General features: G+C 43.6%; 1 protein-coding gene across 1 annotated transcript in view; it reads left to right on the forward strand.

Moving 5' to 3' along the window:
- The first annotated feature begins 5,169 nt into the window (after positions 1-5,169).
- Positions 5,170-18,855, forward strand: part of LOC140478580 (EEF1A lysine methyltransferase 3-like) — a 58,221-nt gene continuing 44,535 nt past the window's right edge. The window contains exon 1 of the mRNA XM_072571801.1: positions 5,170-5,465. The gene's annotated coding sequence lies outside the window, so the exon portion shown is untranslated. The remainder of the gene's footprint in view (positions 5,466-18,855) is intronic.

Raw genomic sequence — 18,855 nt, forward strand, 5'->3', positions numbered from 1 at the left:
CCCACGCTCTACAGCTTCTTCCCTGCCTGACATACTTATCTAGGACACTCAGGAACTTTTCCTTGAATAAGCTCCACATTTCTAATGTGCCCACCCCTGCAGTTTCCTTCCCCATCCTATGCTTCCTAAATCTTGCCTAATCGCATTGTAATTGCCTTTCCCCCAGCTGTAACTCTTGCCCAGTATCATTTTCTATCACTAAACATAACAGAATTGTGATCGCTATCACCAAAGTGCTCACCTACTTCCAAGTCTAACTGGACGGGCTCATTACCCAGTACCAAATCTAATGTGGCTTTTCCCCTTGTTGGCCTGTCTACATACTGTGTCAGGAAGCCCTCATGCACACACTAGACAAAAACGGAGTCATCTATAGTACTCATACTAGTGTTCTCAGTCAATATTTGGAAAGTTGAGGTTCCCCATGACAACTATCCTGTGTCTCTCACTCCTATCGAGAATCATCTTTGCAATCCTTTCCTTTACATCTCTGGAATTATTCGGAGGTCTATAGAAAACTCCCAACAGGGTGACCTCTCCTTTCCTGTTTCTAACTTCAGCCCATACTACCTCAGTCGACGAGTCGCCAACCATCCTTTCTGCAACTGTAATACTGTCCTTGACCAATAATGCCACACCTCCCCCTCTTTTACCATTTACTCTGTTCTTACTGAAACATCTAAACCCTGGAACCAGCAACAACCATTCCTGTTCCTGCTCTAACCACGTCTCCAAAATGGCCACAAAGTCCCAGGTACCAACCCATGCTGCAAGTTCATCCATCTCATTCCGGATGCTCCTGGCGTTGAAGTAGACACATTTCAAACCAACCTCTTGCCTGCCGGTGCCATCTTGCATCCCTGAAACTTGATTTCGCACCTCCCCACTCTCAACCTTTTCCATACTCAAACTATAATTTTGGTTCCCATTCCCCTGCTGGATTAGTTTAAACCCATCCCATAGTCTTAGCGAGATCCCGCGCCCCCCCCCCCCCCCCAGGATATAGGTACCCCTCTGGTTCAGATGAAGACCATCCTGCTTGTAGAGGTCCCACCTACCCCAGAAAGAACTCCAATTATCCAAAACCCTCCCTCCTGCGGCATCCCTGTAGCCACGTGTTCAACTCCTCTCTCTCTCCCTACTCCTCACCTCACTAGCATGTGGCATGGGCAACAAACCAGAGATAACTCTGTTTGTACTAGCTCTAAGCTTCCATCCTAGCTCCCTGAATATCTGCCTTAAATCCCCATCTCTCTCGTTGGTACCTATGAGGACCACGCCTTGGGGCTGCTCCCCCTTAAGGATCTCAAAAACATGATCAGAGACATCAGAAACCCTTGCACCTGGGAGGCAACACACCAACCGTGAGTCTCTCTCATCTCCACAGAACCTATCTGTCCCGCTAACTATGGAGTCCCCAATGACTACTGCTCTGCTCCTCTTCCCCCTTCCCTTCTGAGCAGCAGGGACAGACTCTGTGCCAGAGCCCTGCGCCCCACTGCTTTCCCCTGATAAGTCGTCCCCCCCAACAGTATCCGAAACGGTATACTTATTGTTGAGGGGAATGACCACATGGGATCCCTGCAATGCCTGCCGGTTCCCTTTCCGTCCCCTGACGGTAACCCATCTGCCTTTTGTTGTATCTTAGGAGTGACTACCTCCCTGTAACTCCTCTCAATAACCCCCTCTACCTCCCAAATGATCTGAAGTTCATCCAGCTCCCTAACGCGGTTTTCGAGGAGCTGGAGTTGGGTGTACTTCCCGTAGATGTAGTCAGCAGGGACACGATTGGTGACCCTTACCTCCCACATTCTGCAGGAGGAACATTCAACTGCCCTAACCTCCATTCCACTATTCTAAATTCCCAAAGACACTGTTGAAAAATAAGGAATAAAAAATAAACTCGTTACCTTACCAATCTGGTGCACAGAATCTTTTTTTTGGTTAGAGGAGGATGGGTGGGAGACACTACCCGAGTAGTGTTTCGGGTAACGCAACCACACAAATATATGCCTTCCCAGAAGTCCTTCGCTCCTCCCTCGCACCTCTCAGCAAATGGAGGCCCGACTCCCGAGGTAAGTCCCTTCTAGTGTTTCCAATTAAACCTGTTGGACTATAACCTGGTGTTGTGTGATTTTTTAACTTTGTACACACCAGTCCAACACCGGCATCTCCAAACTGGTATGGAGAGCACACTGAAAGGACAGTGAAGAGTAGTGAATGTTGGTAACTCCAGTTAGAGAGGTAGAGCAATCAACAGACTGAGAGGCCTTCTAATTCATTGACCCTCTGCTGCGATAGGGTTAATTGTTTTCTGATCTTAACACATTGGTTAAGGTAGCCTCAACTGCTTCTACAATAATTCCTACTATCCAAGGGTACATAAGGAAACAGGAGGAGGAGGTCACCTGACTCATCGAGCCTGCACCACCATTCAATGAAATCATGGTTGGTTTTTTAGTTTGGTTCAAAAATCTATCTTTACTTTAAAAACATTTAACAAGGTAGCCTCAACTGCTTCACTGGGCAGGGAAGTTAAAAGATTCACAACACTTTGGGTGAAGTTCCTCCTGAACTCACCCTTCCTGGCAGCCCTCGCTTCACCACTCCTCCTCTCCTCGCCGCTCTGGCAAAATACTAATGAGAGGGTGGCTCACGGGGGCTGAGAGATAAATGGGAGGAGGGTGGGGCTAGGGGGGAAAATAGCTGGGAATGTGATAGGTAGGTGAAGGTGGGGTGAAGGTGATAGGTCGGCGAGGAAGGGGGAGTGGATAGGTGGGAAAGAACATGGACAGCTAGGAATGTTCAGGAGGGTGGTGCTGAGTTGGAAGGTTGGATCTCGGATAAGCCACCCAGCGTCTGGAGGCAGAACACCACACCTTCTATCTTGGGACCTTCCAACCACATGGGAACAATGTGGATTTCACCAGTTTCCTCATTTCCCCTACCCCCACTTATCTCAGATCCAACCTTCCAACTCAGCACCACCTTGCTGAACTGTTCTATCTGTCCATATTCCTTCCCATCTATCTGCTCCACCCTCCTCACCGATCTATCACCTTCACTCCCACCTTCATTGACCTATGACATTCCCTGCTACCTCCCCCCCACCACCACCCCAGCCCCATCCATCTGCCATTTATTTCTCAGCCGTCTTGGTCCCTCACCATATTCCTGATGAAGAGTTTATGCTTGAAATGTTGACACTCCTTCTCCCTGGATGCTGCCTAATCTGCAAGATACCTCTCCCAAGTTTGGCACTAGCCCCTAGATATTAGTCAGGAGTACTTTGCAGGGTCGACAGGGCTGTTCCTGTATTTCTGCTGCCTAGGTTGATGCCAGATTGTTCATCCAGTTTCATTCTTTGTAGCAACTGAAACAATTGAGTGGTTTGCTAGGTCATTTCAAAGTGCAATGAGGAGTTAACCACATTGCTGTGGGTGTGAAATTACATGTAGGCCAGACCAGTGAGAGTAGTAGATTTCCATCCTTCGAGGACATTAATGAGCCAGATAGGTTGTTCTGACAATAGTTTCATGGTCAATTTTAATTACAGGTTCTTTTTTATTGATTTCAAGTTCTACCATCTACTGTGGCAGGATTCAGACTAGAGTCCCCAGAATATTAGTTGAGTTTCTAGGTTAACAGTTCAGAATGGGAACATGGAATTTATGTGGAAAGTTGGACAGGGAATGTGTTTGGGGTGGGATGGGGGGGGGGGTGGGGTTGCATAGTGAAGGTAGCATATGCTTCAGTAGTGTGACAGGCTGCAAACTGAGAAGAGAATTACCCATATGTTATTGCTAAGTTAAAAATCACACAACACCAGGTTATAGTCCAACAGGTTTAATTGGAAGCACACTAGCTTTCTCAGCGTTGCTCTTTCATCAACCACCTGATGAAAGCTAGTGCTTCCAATTAAACCTGTTGGACTATAACCTGGTGTTGTGTGATTTTTAACTTTGTACACCCCAGACCAACACCGGCATCTCCAAATCATGACATATATTATTGTATAATTTAAAGTCAGACTCTTGGTAAGTATTAGGGAACAGAGCAATAATTCCTACTATCCAAGGGTACATAGGAAACAGGAGGAGGAGGTCACCTGACTCATCGAGCCTGCACCACCATTCAATGAAATCATGGTTGGTTTTTTAGTTTGATTCAAAAATCTATCTTTACTTTAAAAACATTTAACAAGGTAGCCTCAACTGCTTCACTGGGCAGGGAAGTTAAAAGATTCACAACACTTTGGGTGAAGTTCCTCCTCAACTCAGTCTTAAATCTGCTCCCTCTTATTTTGAGGTGATGCCCTCTAATTTCGAACACCGAACCCACACTCTGCAGTAAAATTAACTTTGTCATAAATGTACACTTGGTAATATCCTGTTTATATTATTAGATCATGATGAAACACAACATGGAACAATGTGTTAAGATCAGAAAACAATTAACCCTATCGCAGCAGAGGGTTAATGAATTAGAAGGCCTCTCAGTCTGTTGATTGCTCTACCTCTCTAACTGGATTCACCAACATTCACTACTCTTCACTGTCCTTTCAGTGTGCTCTCCACACCAGTTTGCAATCTTAGTTGGGGAATGATGCAAGTCTCATATAACCTGGTATAGAGCAGAGGGATCAGTGATTTGTGTCTCATGAATCATTTTGCTTTTTATGCTCCAGGTGCACCTTGTCAGGGCCAGCCAAAACCTTTTCCTCAGGCCTCCCTCTGATAAAATATGAAAGAAGTAATAGCTAAAAAGAACCTCCATATTTACAAGACTACATTTTGTATTAATAAATTGACCTTTAAAAAAGGCTAAGTTAGGTGACCATGAGAATGAATAAATCCTGGCACAGATTAGCAGCTGTCCTGTTTCTCAAACAGTTGCCATAACAGGTGCTATGAAACCATGACACAATGACCAGGACAAGATAGATTCCCTTGCTACTGACGTACATAATCCTAAATAGTTAGTTTGTTTAACATGTGTGAAAGAATCCTAGGAGAAGTATCAGCATTGTTCCTGATCTCATTCCCATACATTTACACAAATAATGGAAAACATCAGCGGCTTTATTTAACAATACTAAATTAATTACCTAATGAGAACCTAATTAATAAAGAAACATTATATGGTGAGAAATAGAGAAAATAAGGTAGCAGTGCACACCAAGGGTATAAATGATGCTGTCTCTTTACGTTTTAGAGATCAGTTATTAGCATATACAGGGTCCGAGAATTTCTAAGTTTACATCTGGTGCTGTGACTCGCTAATCCAACATACGGAGTGTTTCTCTCGGCTGAGTCAATAGTAGATTATTTGATTCAGACTCAACGCTGTGATAGGGGTCCCTTTAGGTTGTTTTTAACTTTCTGACTGCTCCTTGGATCCAAACAGATGATCTACCCTTCGCCTAGTGGGACTAGCACCTTGAAGGAATAGACTGAAAGCACAAGGTAGGAATTTTTTTGCCGTGGCGTTTGGACTTATTTTCAGGTTTACCTTGGGTCTATGTTTTTTTTTATTTGGCCAGTGTCAATTTTAGGTTTTGTTTTGATTTGGCTGGTAATTATTTTAGTTTGTTTCTTTTTGATTTAGCCAGTGGTGATTTCAGTTCTACAGTTATGGGTCAATCTTTAGATACGGCAGGGAGAGGTACTCTCCTTCAGAGTATGTGTGAGAAACTTTCTGATCAGGAAAATGATTTATAGGGTTTATTTGCCCCTCAGAGAAATTGGACATTTGGTAAATTCTTTGTGTGATAGTCAACATGGTTTGGTCATGGGCAGGTCATGTCTCACAAACCTGATTGAGTTTTTGAGGTGACCAAGCATGTAGATGAGGGTAGGGCAGTTGATGTGGTATACATGGACTTCAGTAAAGCCTTTGATAAGGTTCCACAGGGTAGGCTGTTGGAGAAAATGCAGAAACATGGGATTGGGGGTGATTTAGCAGTTTGAATTAGAAACTGGCTTTCTGAAAGAAGACAGCGAGTGATGGTTGACGGAAAATAGACGAGGTAAAAACAATGACTGCAGATGCTGGAAACCAGATTCTGGATTAGTGGTGCTGGAAGAGCACAGCAGTTCAGGCAGCATCCAAGTAGCTTCGAAATCGACGTTTCGGGCAAAAGCCCTTCGCCTGGAGTCCGGTTACTAGTGGAGTGCCACAAGGATCTGTTTTGGGACCACTGCTGTTTGCCATTTTTATAAATGACTTCGACGCAGGCATAGGTGGATGGGTTAGTAAATTTGCAGACGAAACTAAAGTTGGTGGAGTAGTGGACAGTTTGGAAGAGTGTTGCAGGGGGACTTGGATCAACTGCAGAACTGGGCTGAGAGGTGGCAAATGGAGTTCAATGCAGCTAATTGCGAGGTGGTGCACTTTAGGAAGAATAACACAAAGGCAGAGTATTGGGTCAACAGAAAGATTCTTGGTAGTGTGGATGAGCAGAGGGATCTTAGAGTCCATGTATATAGATCCCTGAAAGTTGCCACCCAGATTGATAGTGCTGTTAAGAAGGCATACAGTGTGTTAGATTTCATTGCTAGAGGGATTGAGTTCCGGAGCCACAATATTATTCTGCAACTATACAAAACCCTGGTGCGGCCACTCTTGGAATATTGTGCACAATTCTGGTTGCCGTAATTCGGGAAGGATGTGAAAGCATTGGAAAATGTGCAGAGGTGATTTACCAGGATGTTGCCTCGCCTGGAGGGAAGGTCTTATGAGGAAAGGCTGAGAGACTTGGGTCTGTTCTCACTGGAAAGAAGGAGACTAAGAGGGGATTTGATAGAGACATACAAGATGATCAGAGGATTAGATAGGGTAGACGGTGAAAGTCCTTTTCCTAGGATGATGATATCAGCTGGTACGAGGGGGCATAACTACAAATTGAGGGGTGCTAGATTTAAGACAGATGTCAGAGGCAGATTCTTTACTCAGTGGTAATGGTGTGGAATGCCCTACCTGCCAATGTAGTTAACTCAACCACATTAGGGAAATTTAAACAATCCTTAGATAAGCACATGGATGATTCTGGGATCGTGTAGGGGGACGAGCTGAGAATAATTCACAAGTCGGCGCAACATCGAGAGCCGAAGGGCCTGTTTTGCACTGTATTGTTCTATGTTCTCTGAATTGGGCAACTTGGTAGATTGTAAACTCCCCGGAAGACAGTGTTGAGTGGGGTCCTACAGGGCTCTGTTCTTGGGCCTCTGCTCTTTGTAGTTTTTATAAATTACTTGGATGAGTAGGTTGAGGGGTGGGTTAGTAAATTTACAGATGACACAAAGGTTGGAGATGTCATCGATAGTATCGTGAGCTATTGCAGGCTGCAGCGTAATATAGACAGGATGCAGAGTTGGGCTGAGAAATGGCAGATGGAGTTCAACCTGGATAAATGTGAAGTGATGCATTTTGGAAGGTCGAACTCGAATGCTGAATATAGGATTAAAGACAGGATTCTTGGCAGTGTAGAAGAACAGAGGGATTTGAGTGTGAAAGTACATAGATCTCTCAAAGTTGCCACCCAAGTAGATAACGTTGTTAAGAAAGCATATGGTGGTTTGGCTTTCACTAACAGGGGGATTGGGTTTAAGAGCCGTGAGGTTTTGTTGCAGCTCTACAAGTCCCTAGTGAAACCACACTTGGAATATTGTGTCCAGTTCTGGTCGCCCCACTATAGGAAAGATATAGCGGCTTTGGAGAGGGTGCAAAGAAGGTCTACCAGAATGCTGCCTATCATCTGCTATCAGATGATCAGAGGATTAGATAGGGTAGATAAAGGTAGACAAGATGATCAGAGGATTAGATAAGGGCTTGCCTTATGAAGAAAGATTGAATAAGCTCAGACTTTTCTCTCTGGAGAGAAGGAGCAAGAGAGGAGCCCTGATCGTGGTGTACAAGATAATGGGTGAAATAGATAGAGACTTTTCCCCAGGGCAGGATTGACTGGTACGGGAAGTCAGAGCTTTAAGATATTAGGAGGAAGGTATAAAAGAGATGTCAGAGGTCGGTTCTTTACGCAGAGTTGTGAATGCATGGAATGCGTTGCCAGCAGTGGTGGTGGAAGCAGAGTTATTAGGGACATTTAAGTGACGGCTGGATAACAGCAGATTGAGGGGTGCGTAGGTTGTTACTATATTTTACATTAGGATTAAGTCTCGGTACAACATCGTGGGCCTAAGGGCCTGTTCTGTGCTGTACTTTTCTATGTTCTATGTATACAAATTAAAGGACATCCAGTTTGGTTAATTGTACGATTGTGATAGTGTGCGAGTGTGAGAGAGAAAGAGACATCTTACAATAGAATGGGGAACTGGTTCCAAAACTATGACTTTGTTAACAAAAGGGTTAAATGGACACAAGTTACCGAGAACCCATTTCCATCTAATGGCACATTTAGTTGCGATCACTTTAAACAATTGGCAGAAATTGTGAAAACTTTGAATAGGAAAAGGAAACCAAAAGAAATAGGGGAAGAGAGACTTATACAGGGTTTTTGTTCTGCTTTCACTGACCTAAGTGTTAACTCTTTGTGGTCTGTATGAATGTTCTTTTGTTCGTTGGTGGTTACATGTAGTCTTACGTAATCTTGGTTTTTTTTTGTCCCCTGGAACTCTAGATCCAGGATGGTTTTAAGTCTGCAATAGCGGGTTATCAGAAGATTTGTAGCTCAGGTTGAGGTTCTGGATGTAGGTTTGCTCGCTGAAATGAAGCACTGGTGGGGTAACCCACTTTCTATTTATGTGTTTGGGTTTCCTTGGGTTGGTCATGTCATTTCCTGTGGTGGCGTCATTTCCAATGGTAATGTCATTTCCTGTTCTTTTTCTCAGGGGGTGATAAATGGGATCCAAGTCAATGTGGCTTGTTTTCTGCCTGCTTGTCCAATGTAGTTTGTTACAGTGCTTGCACGGTATTTTGTAAATGACATTAGTTTTGTTCGTTGTCTGTGTAGGGTCCTTCAAGTTCATTAGCGGCTGTTTTAGTGTGTTGGTGGGTTGTGTGGGCTACCATGATGCCAAGGGGTCTGAGTAGTCTGGCAGTCATTTCCGAGATGTCTTTGATATAGGGGAGAGTGGCAAGGATTTCTGGATTTGCTTTGTCTGCTTGTTTGGGTTTGTCGGAACAAACACATAAATAGAAAGTGGGCTACACCACCAGTGTTTCATCTGAAGACTCACTGAAGAGGTTACCTAGTATGGTGATGAAATGTCTGAAAATGAATCTTGCAGCTCAGCAAGCAAACCTACATTAAGTCTGAATTTTGGAAATCCAGGGTGATTTTAAAGTGTTGTCTGTGCCTTTTATTAGATTAGATCGTGCATGGTTACTGTTTTATCCTTTTGATAATTTAAATCTATAACTGCCAGGAAAAGTTCATTTAAAAAACAAAACTAGGTTTTAAGGATTGGTTAAATTTATTGCTTGGAATTTTAATTTAGTATGTTTGGAATTTCATTTTTAGGTCAGAGTGAATTTCCAATGAGATTAAGCTAATCTTTTATTTCCAGGAACGTACAGAGTAATCTCAATTATCCAAACGACACACGCAGGAAGTATTTTGTTCATATAATTGAATGTTCGGATAATCAAATGCTGGATAATACAGCTTAGCCGAACATTGGGACCATGTGATCTTGCCAGATAATCCAAAATTCAGATAATCGAGGTTCCTCGGTAATCCCTTTCGAGCTAGATTGTTAAAACTTGCAAATTTCTGAGAAAACAGATGTTGATGCGGGGTGACGTTTAATGATATTCGGATTTTAAGGGAGATGTGGAGACACCTGTCCTTGTGTGTGCTGTTATAGATCTATATTCAGTTATGCTATCATGACAAAAATCTCTTGAGACTATTCCTGAAATAAAGCTCTCCCTTCTCTGGGAATCAAAGGGAGTCTTCTGCTGTGGTATTAAGATGTAGGTTTTCATCTAATATTCATGAATATGGAGTTTTTGAAAAAAAAGTTTTTGACCCTTTCAGTTGTTTAACGTGCAAATTTTTCATTTACTCAAATTATGTAATTATGACAATTATGGTCGCCAATGAAGCAGCCATTTAGTCTTTATTAGTATATTTACACAATTCAATTTCTGGAATGGACAGATTGAGTTGATAATTCTAATCATAATCTGTTTAATCACTTGTTGAGTCTATTTTCAACTTTGTGAGGTTAATGACTTTTTAATTTTTTTATATTTTGTCATTTTTTATTTTAAAAATTGACATTATCAATCTATTATCTCTGAGATTATAAATTAGTATGTTTGTTTTCTCAGTAATGAAAATATTTATTTCCTGTTTAGCCTTGATCGTTTTAATTTTTATTTCTAGGTTTGGTGCCTTTTAAAATCTGAGATTAATGAGGGTTAAAATGTAATTCCAGTAGTTTAAATCTGACCTTCAGGTTCCAACAGCATCTTTAACAAGACTAAATTTATTAATTATCTAATGAGAACCTAATTGATAAGAAACATTGTATGGTGAGAAATAGAGAAAAATACGATCGTAGTGCACACTAAGAGTATAAATGATGCTGTCCAATCGCTATGTTTCAGCGATCAGTTATTAGCATATTCAGGCTCATCGCTGATAGATCCCCTAGATTTTTGTCTATAGTAAGTAAGGCAGAGAGAAATCAATAAAGAGTGCTATTTTGCAACCTATGAGTGGTTGGAGAATTTTGAAGTTTACACCCTCCCCTCTCAATCTCCCAATGTGAGTCAAGCATCCTGCTGCTCAGTTCTGGGTTCAGAAATGGAATAACAGGAAAAGCAATTCTTCATTCTTAACAGTATTAGACAAGAACTTTCAAAAGTTGATTGGGGGTGAATTTTGCAGGTAAAGGGACGGCTGGAAAATGGGAAGCCTTCAAAAGTGAGATAACAAGTCAAGGGAATGTTCCTGTTAGAGTGAAAGGCAAGGATGGTCGGTGTGAAATATTAAAATGTTAACTTGCTCTGCTGACCTGCAGGAATTTGGATGTCCCGAGACTAGGTTGGATGCCTCTGATTTGCAGATAGATTGTAAGGAAATCACATTCCCATCTCTTGGCATTCAAAGCCATTGGCCATTTCCTAGTTATTCAAAAGCCATTGACATTATCATCTCCTACTATTTACATTTTCATCCCCTATTCGGAAATCAATAAGAACATTACAGTTGGAATTTGACTACTCCCCTCGAGTTACACAAAAAAACATTTGCAACAGATTTGACCATTAAGGGATGATTTGCATTACATTGTTTGAGGATGAAGTGGTCACTGCAGTATGTCTCGAGTGACATGTGACTGTGAGGGAATGGCTGGTTGGGGGGGTGGAAATGTGGGTGTGGGGTTGTCTTGAGGTGCATAACTATGATGGCAAGATTTTGTATAAAGGAAGAATTGTTTCCTTTGTTCAGGGAGAGCTTTTGCCATGACGCCGTAAGTTCTGTGAGGTGTTAAAGATTCTTCCAGAAAGTTTGTACCGTACTGTGCTTAATAAAATTTGGTTGTTGCTCATAGAAGTTGGTGTGTTGCAATTGCATCCAGTGCGTAAGAACCTTAGGAAAAAGAAGCAAACATTTGGTAGCGGTAGGATTCCAACATACAGAGCTTCGGGGTGGACTGAGTGAGTGAGTGCCAGTTGTGTGAGATGAATGGGCCCACGAGGTATGATTTACCTTCATTTCTCTTAACTTACCATTCAGTCAGCCCCTCATCCCCTAGGACTCTGTGAAGACAGAATCTCTGAGGTAACTTATGCACTTGCACACTGATGAGTTCACTTTCAGAAATACAAGTCACTGGGAATTCAGAGGTTAAAGTCCCCGAGGTAATAGGGGGGTTAGAGGCCTCCTGTGGTGAGGTTTGAGGCTCCAGAGCATAGTATTGAAAAAAAACCCTCTATCCTCCTGCCTTAGACCAGTTGTTAACAAGAGCAATCCTCCATGCAAAGGTGAGGACCCTAAAGTGGGGGTGGAGTCGACAGACACTAGGTTTGAGGCTCTGGAAAAAAAGTTAGAAATCAGGAAAAACATCTCAACAAAAGTTGATACTTCTTAAAGTTATCACCTTTACCCCTAACACCTCCCCTTAGAAATCCTTTTAGGACAACATGGCATCACTGGGAAAAGGGGGAGAAAGTGGAGCCAGTTCTTCTCCTCCCCCATCCCCTAACAGTAAAGCATATTAACTACCAAGGAAGCTTTATCTGGGTTCTTGTTGTGCAAGCCTCAGTTTCTGGGATGTGGACTAGATTCAGCAAGTCTTTGTTCTGGGGTGGGGGTGGCTTGAACCGTGGTGCCATGTGGTCCGCTGCGAGGGTTTGCTCTTTTTAATCAGTGTAATCTCATCGGGAGGATGCGAGAGAAAACGAGAAATGTTTAAGTTAAGGTTGTACTAATACCTGGGTCGAAAAAGGAAGTTTCAATATATCATACTTAAATATTTTGGTTTGTCAAAATATTGGTTCAGAAAATATCCTACTAACTGTTTTGATTTATCTGAATTTGGAGGAAAAGGAGGGAACTGGTGAAGTCCACATTGATGCCCTGGGGTTGAAGTGCGCCGAGGTGGAAGATGAGGCATTCTTCCTCCAGGCATTGGGTGGTGAGGGAGCGGCAGTGGACAAGGCCCAGGACCTGCATGCCCTCGGAAGAGTGAGAGGGGGAGATGAAATGTCTGGCCACGGGACAGTGGGGTTGATTGGCACTGATGTCCCAGAGATTTCCACAGAAGCTGCCAGACATGCTGAGTTTCACTATCATTTTCTGTTAGCATTTCAGATTTGGTACTTGGTAATGAACCGGGACAAGTGATGGGCTTGTTAGTGGGTGAAAATTTTGGTGATGGTGACCACAATTCTGTGACTTTCACCTCGGTTATGGAGAGAGATAAGTGCGTGCAACAGGGTAGGTTTTACAATTGGGGGAAGGGTAAATACGATGCTGTAAGACAGGATCTGAGGAGCATAAGTTAGGAGCATAGGCTGTCAGGGAAGGACGTCATGGAAATGTGGAACTTTTTCAAGGAACAGATACGACGTGTCCTTGATATGTATGTACCTGTCAGGCAGGAAAGAGAAGGTTGCGTGAGGAAACATTGGTTGACGAGGGAGGTTGAATGTCTTGTAAAGAGGAAAAAGGAGACCAACATAAGGTTGAGGAAACAAGGTTCAGACAGAGCAGTGGAGGGATACAGGATAGCCAGAAGGGAGCTGAAGAAAGGGATTAGGAGAGCTAAGAGAGGGCATGAAAAATCTTTGGCAGGTAGGATCAAGGATAACCCCAAGGCATTTTATGCGTATGTGAGAAACATGAGAATGACGAGAATGAGGGTAGGTCTGATCAAGGACAGAAGTGGGAGACTGTGTATTGAGTTGGAAGAGATAGGAGAGGTCTTGAAAGAGTACTTTTCTCATTTACAAATGAGAGGGACCGTATTGTTGAAGAGGAGAGTATGAAACAGACTGGTAAGCTAGAGGAGATACTTGTTAGGGAGGAAGATGTGTTGGGCATTTTGAAAAACTTGAGGATAGACAAGTCCCCCGGGCCTGACAGGATATATCCTAGGATTATGTGGGAAGCAAGAGAGGAAATTGCAGAGCCGTTGGCAATGATGTTTTCGTCTTCACTGTCAACGGGGGTGGTGCCAGGGAACTGGAGAGTGGCGAATGCTGTGCCCCTGTTCAAAAAAGGGAATAGGGATAACCCCGGGAATTACAGGCCAGTTAGTCTTACTTCGGTGGTAGGCAAAGTAATGGAAAGGGTACTGAGGGATAGGATTTATGAGTATCTGGAAAGACACTGCTTGATTAGGGACAGCCAGCACGGATTTGTGAGGGGTAGGTCTTGCCTTACAAGTCTTATTGAATTCTTTGAGGAGGTGACCAAGCATGTGGATGGGAGTAGAGCAGCAGATGTAGTGTACATGGATTTTAGTAAGGCATTTGATAAGGTTCCCCATGGTAGGCTTATGCGAAAAGTCAGGAGGCATGGGATAGAGGGAAATTTGGCCAGTTGGATAGAAAACTGGCTAAACGGTCGAAATCAGAGAGTGGTGGTAGATGGTAAATATTCAGCTTGGAGCCCAGTTACAAGTGGAGTTCCGCAGGGATCAGTTCTGGGTCCTCTGCTGTTTGTAATTTTTATTAATGACTTGGAAGAGGGAGTCAAAGGGTGGGTCAGTAAATTTGCAGAAACGAAGATTGGTGGAGTTGTGGATAGTGAGGAGGGCTGTTGTCGGCTGCAAAGGAACTTGGATATGATACAGAGTGGCAGATGGAGTTCAACCCTGTCAAGTGTGAGGTTGTCCGTTTTGGAAGGACAAATAAGAATGCGGAACACAGGGTTAACAGTAGGGTTCTTAGTAAAGTGGAGGAGCAGAGGGATCTTGAGGTCTATGTTCATAGATCTTTGAAAGTTGCCACTCAGGTGGATAGAGCTTGTAAGAAGGCCTATGGTGCATTAGCGTTCATTAGCAGAGGGATTGAATTCAAGAGTCGTGAAGTGATGTTGCAGCTGTACAGGACCTTGGTTCGGCCACATTTGGAGTTCTGTGTGCAGTTCTGGTCGCCTCACTTTAGGAAAGATGTGGAAGCTTTGGAGACGGTGAGAGAAGGTTTACCAGGATGTTTTCTGGAATGGAGAATAGGTCGTATGAGGATAGGTTGAGAGTGTTCGGCCTTTTCTCATTAGAACGGCGAAGGATGAGGAATGACTTGATAGAGGTTTATAAGATAATCAGAGGAATAGATAGAGTATACAGTCAGAAACTTTTTCCTCGGGTACAACAGAGTGTTACAAGGGAACATAAATTTAATACTGGATTAGTGGTGCTGGAAGAGCACAGCAGTTCAGGCAGCATCCAACGAGCAGCGAAATCGACGTTTCGGGCAAAAGCCCTTCATCAGACATAAATTTAAGATGAAGGGTGGAAGGTATAGGTTCTTTACCCAGAGAGTGGTGGGGGCATGGAATGCGCTGCCTGTGGGAGTGGCAGAGTCAGAATCATTGGCGACCTATAAGCGGCAATTGGATAGGTACATGGATGGGTGCTTAAACTAGGACAAATGTTCGGCACATCATCATGGGCCGAAGGGCCTGTTCTGTGCTGTATTGTTCTATGTTCTCTAAAGTGCCCTATGAGAAGGTGTCCAGTCTCCCCAGTGTAAAGGAGACTGCATCAGGAGCAACGGATAGTCATAGATGAGGTGCCAGAAGACTGGAGGTTGGTTAATATGGTGCCACTATTTACAAAAGGTGACAAGGAAAAGCCAGGCAACTATTGACCAGTGAGCCTGGCATTGTGGTCCCGAGGGACAGGATTTACATGTATTTGGAATGGCAAGGACTGATTAGGGATTGTCAGCATGGCTTTGTGTGGGGGAAATTGCAGTTACCCTACGAGGAGAGGTTGTGCCGCCTGGGACTGTACTCACTAAAATTTAGAAGAATGAGAGGGGATCTTACAGAAACATAAAATTATGAAAAGGGATAAATAAGAGAGGAAGGAAAGTTGTTTCTGCTTGTGGGTGAGACTTGGACTAGGGGATATGGCCTCAAGATTAGGGTGACTAGATTAGGACAGATGAGGAGGAACTGCTTTTCTCAGACAGTAGTGAATCCATGGAATTCTCTGCCCAAGGAAGCAGTAGAGGCAGTTTCATTAAATATATTCAAGACACAGTTGGATGGGTTTTTTCATGGTTGGGGAATTAAAGATTATGGGGATAATGCAGGTTGGAGGATATGAGACGATGGATAGATCAGCCATGATCTTAATGAATAGTGGAGCAGGCTCAATGGGCCAAATGGCCTACTCCTGCACTATTACAATGAAAATGAAATTGCTTGAATTTTTTGAAATAACAAAGGTGGTTGGCAAGGTTCGTCATACTAGACTGGTTAGCAAGGTTTACAGGGAGAACTAGCTCAAAGGTGGAAGACAGAGGGTGGTGTTGAAGAGGTGCCTTTCAGACTGAAGGACTGTAACCAGTGGCATGCCACAAGGGTCAGTACTGGGTCATTTGCTTTTTGTCATTTCATATAAATGATCTGGATATGAACATAAGGTATAGCTAGTAAGTTTGCTGATGACACCAAAACTGGAGGTGTAGTAGATAGTAACGATTACCTCGGAGTACAACGGGATCTTGATCAGATGGGCCAATGGGTTGAGGAGTGGCAGTTGGATTTTAATTTAGAATAATGAGAGGTGCTGCATTTTGAAAAGATAAATCAGTACAGGACTTTACACTTCATAGCAATGTCTTAGGGAGTGCTGCTCAACACAGACCTTGGAGGGCACATTTATAGTTCCTTGACAGTGGAGGCACATGTGGATAGGATAATGAAGGTGGCATTTGGTATGCTTTCCTTTATTGGTCAAAGCATTGAGTATAGGAGTTAAGAGGTCATGTTGCGATTGTACAGGACATTGGTTAGGCCACTTTTGGAATACTGTTTGCAATTCTGGTCTCCCTCCTATCAGAAGCATTCTCTGAAACTTGAAAGGGCTCAGAAAAGCCTTACAAGGCTGGTGCCAGGGGTTTTTTTGGGGGGTGGTTTGTGTTATATGGAGAGATTGAATAAGTTGAGGCTGTTTTCCCTTAAGTATTGGAGGCCGAGGGGTGACCTTAGAGAGGTTTATAATATGAGGGGCATGGATAGGATAAACAGACAAGGTCTCTTCCCTGTGGCATGGGTATCCAGAACTAGAGGGCATAGGTTTAGGGCGAGAGGGGAAAAATTTAAAAGGACCGACATTGCAACTTTTTCATGCAGAGGGTAGCGTATGTACGAAATGAGTTGCCAGAAGTAGTGGAGGAGCCTGGTACAATTACAACATTTAAAAGGCATCTGGATGGGTATATGAATAGGAACAGTTTAGAGGGATATGGGCCAAACGTTGGCAAATGGGACTAGATTAGTTTAGGATAACTGGTCAGCATGGAGGAGTTGGACCAAAATAGTCTGTTTCCGTGCTGTACATCCCTAAGACTATTTTCCTTATGACTGTTGAACATTAATGTTAAAAATCAGCTCAAAATTCAAGGTTGAAGAGCTTTAAAGTCAAAGGTCCCAATCCAAGCATCATTCCTTCAGAAATGTCACTCAAACTATTAAAATGATGAAGCAGATAACAGAAACAAGATTGCATGTTTTTTTGTTGCAATGCCTATTTCAAGTTCAGCAGCCAGTGAGAAAATGAGGTGAACATGTTCTCTATGCTCTCAACAAAAATCTCTCAATTATTTAATAATTCATAGAACATTACAGCGTAGTACAGGCCCATCGGCCTTCGATGTTGCGCCGCCATGTCATACTAATCTGAAGCCCATCCCACCTACACTATTCCATATACGTCCATTTGCCTGTCCAATGACGACTTAAATGCACTTAAACTTGGCAAATCTACTACTGAGGTAAAAACAATGACTGCAGATTCGCTGCTCGTTGGATGCTGCCTGAACTGCTGTGCTCTTCCAGCACCACTAATCCAAATCTACTACTGATGCAGGCAAAGCATTCCATATCCTTACTACGCTGAGTAAAGAAAATTCAGATTCTGGGCAAGTGAACTCAGTGCAGTTTGCGTTAGGTATAGCCGAGTTAGTCATAAAACCAGACAGCACAGAAGAGGCTGTTCGGCCCATCAAACCTGAAGCAAAGCTAAAACTAGATGCACACTATTCCTGATGAAGGGCATTTGCCCAAAACGTCGATTTTCCTGCTTCTCAGATGCTGTCTGACCTGCTGTGTTTTTGCAGCAACACTAATCTGATTTCCAGCATCTGCAGAACCACTTCCGCCTAGACTCACACTATCCCCTCTTTCCAGCACTATGCCCACAGGCTGCAGTAAAAAAAAACTGCAGATGCTGAAAAATCAGAAACACAAAGAACTTGCTGGGAAAACTCAGCCGTTCTGGCAGCATCAGTGGAAAGAAAGCAGAGTTAATGTTTCCGGTTCAGTAACCATTCTTCAGAATGGACTTTAGCAAGGGAATGGTTGGTATAAATGCTGACAATGGCGGAGGGTGTACGAGTAAGTGCTGGCCTGAGCTGGAGCCCAGAGACACAAACAGCAAGCCCAAGAGAATATAAGAACTGCAGATGCTGGAAATCTGAAACAAAAACAGAAATTACTGGAAAAGCTCAGCAGGTCTGGCAGCCTCTGTTGAAGGAGAAATCATGAGTTAACATTTCAGGTTGAGTGACCCTTCCTCAGAATCATGGAAACCCTACAGCGTGTTGAAGCTGGGGGTTCCTGGCACTGAGGGGCAGCAGGGCTAACCCACTGAGCCACCGTGCCCCAGCCTTTGGAAATCTGTTCAGAAACACTGCCAGACCAGCGGAGCTTTTTTTTTTAAAAAAAGGTTCCCTACAGTGTGGAAACACGCCCTTCGGCCCAACAAGTCCACACCAAGCCTCCAAAGAGCAACCCACCCAGACCCATTTCCCTCTGACTAATACACCTAATACTATGGACAATTTAGCATGGCCAATTCACCTGACATGCACATCTTTGGACTGTGGGAGGAAACCATCACTGAGGAAACTTTTAAAGCAGGTCTTGTTTCTGTGAGCCCAAGACCAGGAGGCTGTCCGGGGAACATGTTGAAGAAAGTGACAATAAGAATCTCTTGGACAGTTCTGCGGCCAGTGGGCTAGCCTGTTTGCCAACCCCACCCCCTTGTGTGTGTATGGTCAATGTTGTGACACAACGCTGTTCCCCAGGGGGATGAAGCTGCTGCAGCTCTATGTGACCCCTCTCCCCCAACCACCTTGTGTAGAGTCAGTATTGAGGGGGTGGGGGTAAAAGCTGCTCCCTGTACCTCTCCTCCCCCCGTGTAT

Source organism: Chiloscyllium punctatum, chromosome 6, assembly GCF_047496795.1.
Source record: "Chiloscyllium punctatum isolate Juve2018m chromosome 6, sChiPun1.3, whole genome shotgun sequence".
Classification (NCBI taxonomy): Eukaryota; Metazoa; Chordata; class Chondrichthyes; order Orectolobiformes; family Hemiscylliidae; genus Chiloscyllium; species Chiloscyllium punctatum.